This window comes from Rhagoletis pomonella, unplaced genomic scaffold, assembly GCF_013731165.1.
Source record: "Rhagoletis pomonella isolate Grant_MI unplaced genomic scaffold, Rhpom_1.0 Rhpom_scaffold_00001, whole genome shotgun sequence".
Lineage (NCBI taxonomy): Eukaryota > Metazoa > Arthropoda > Insecta > Diptera > Tephritidae > Rhagoletis > Rhagoletis pomonella.
In genome coordinates this window covers 13,221,660-13,224,190 of record NW_023458555.1, presented here as the reverse complement: position 1 = coordinate 13,224,190, position 2,531 = coordinate 13,221,660, and the positions used below count along the sequence as shown (strand labels likewise).

Here is a 2,531-nt window from a genome sequence, read left to right as displayed (position 1 = left end):
TGGACACCAGGCTTTATATCGGAAGCGGAAGAACGTTTGCGTCGCACGTGGATGCAGATGCGTAGCGAAATGTTGCGCAACAACAAAATTGTGCAGACGGTAAATATGAGATTAATAAACAATTCGAATGTTTTCGTGTACTAAGAAGTCCTTACGAAAAAATCCCTCTAGTCCGGGATGATCTCTTTGTATGGAATTAACTGTTAGATTAGGTAGGTAAGTAGGTAGGTAGGAGTGGTTGCGGCCTGCATGGCATCTTGGGGCATAGACAGAAGGCCCACCTGTTGAACCATTTCGTGAGTTATGAATCTCATCAGATCATATGTAAGACCGTTTGCTCCTCTTCGTAGCACACACGCCGAGCATTTCGGCGTCTTTTCCTATTAGACAGCGCCCAATTAGAGCAACCACAACGTTATATACATATATATTCTCTCTTCTTCTCGGAGAGTATACGCTTCGTGCCCGTTTTCGGGCCCATTTAAGCCAACGCGTTCTTTACTACGAAGAATCTGCTTGGTTGTGCGTTGGTTGCAAGTTCATCTGCCATGCAGTTTTCCTCTATGTCTATATGACTAGGACCTGCTTGGCCATCTCCTCTTGAGATAGGCAACAGCTCAGCGCAATCCTTGAGTAAAGCGTGAAAGAGCTCAGGGCTAAAAGCTAAGGCGTCTCTTCCTAGAATTTCGGTTCCAGCTTCTGTACAGCATCCATGGCAGCTGAAACCTCAGCCAGGAATAGTCTGCAGTAGTCTGGTAGCTAAAAGAGATTTGGGTTTCGTGAGAAAACTCCTTCTGTTCTTTCCACTCCTCACTGCTTGTGCAAAAATTGCTTCCCGGAACCGATATTAAAGCACCACAGTCTGTATTTTGTATTAAAGTCTCCCCGGAGTTCAGGATGCACTGGGATACATCTCTTCAGCGAAGAACAGCCAAATCCAGTACCAGGAAATGCAAAATAACGTTCAGAGCATCGTTTGGCGTGGTTCTGAGCGCTCAGCTTATGCAAATCATACTAGACCTTTATACTGTGGTGAGTAGCTTGAGGTTGACCTCTTTTCCTAATGCAGGCCACCATACGATCACTCCATACAGGAGAATTTGTCCAATGACTGCCATAAAAATCCATCGACAAGTCTGCGGATTAAGGCCTCACTTATTGGCTATGACTCTTTTAAAGTATAGAGAGTTAAAGAAGCCTGCAGTGGTATGTAAAGGCAGCTTTTACTCTGGTCTATAGAAAATGTATAGAAAGCTTAAATATATCGTCGCTACCATGTCAAGCTATCGAATGTGAAAATGGGTACTTTTCAGGAGAGCAAAGACACTGTTGTAAAAAATGTTGTTGTCATTAGGAAAATGAATGAGATTCGACACTTTGTTTAAGCCAGTATCCTCTGCTTCTAAGAAGACTCGAAACTTAACGATTTGCCGATTTGCGAATCACTCTAAATGAACTGAGAGAGCTTTTACTATACAAAATGTATAGTAAGCTTAAAAGAGCTTTGTGCGCGGCTTATCGTAATTGAAAAAGCATTTTCGTACATTCAATAGTTTGACATGGTAGCGACGATATGTTTTGGTCGTGACTCTCGACTATTGAATAAATCTTAAAAAAAAAAACTTTTAATACGCCCATCTGTTAATCACTTCGTTTCCCATTAATTACAGATATACCAAGACTTCTATAACGGCGGCAATCTAACTAATGCGGATATCGTAATCTATCCGGAATTATATCGTTTATTAGAGCGTGGTGCTGATATTATTAGTGACAACTAAAATAAATAATCAATATCATCCATGTAAATTTTGCTCAACTAATCGGTGGTGAGTGTGATTTTATGTTGGCGATACTAAACGTTCCATAATGCTATACCCGTACTTTTGTATGTCTATAACTAGTTTGTTCGTCCATGTCTGATGTTGCCTTTTGATTGTTTTTGTATTCAATGTAATGTGACCCATATTTAAGACGGTCTTTTCCATGGACAATATTCATTTCTCAACCACATACGTGTTGTTTTCAATAGAAATTTTTGTACGTCATTATACCTATTTTATCGTAATTTGTGTTCGTAACGCAATAAAACCGTAAAACATATGACATATATACATAGGTGGTTCACAAGGTGTCGTATGTCGTAAAGTTTTTGACAGCTAAAAAGATATATAGAGGACTTGAGACCACAACCAACTATTTTTTAACGGTGTAAAATTACATAATACGACTTTTATGGTAGCTTTCGTATCACTTAAATATAGTTTGGCCACGACATACAACAATACGACAGTACCTATACGCACCTTGTGAACTGCCTAATAAATTTTTGTTTTATTTACAATAAACGTCTGGTTGACATGTAGGCATTGGAGACTGGTGGTGGTGAGAAAAAAGCAGGGATAGTAACAGTTATGATCTTTTTTAATAAAAATCATAATTTAACCATTAAAATTGGCCATTACTTTTCCAATCAGATTTAACAGTTATTTTATGACTTTTTTCTATCAAATGTAACCGTTTTTTTTTTT

At 38.8% G+C, this 2,531-nt stretch overlaps 1 protein-coding gene across 3 annotated transcripts in view; it reads right to left on the bottom strand.

Annotated features, from left to right (window-relative positions):
- Nucleotides 1-2,531, bottom strand: part of LOC118739298 (tubulin polyglutamylase TTLL13) — an 11,729-nt gene that overhangs the window by 4,051 nt on the left and 5,147 nt on the right. The gene's annotated exons all lie outside the window — the stretch shown is intronic.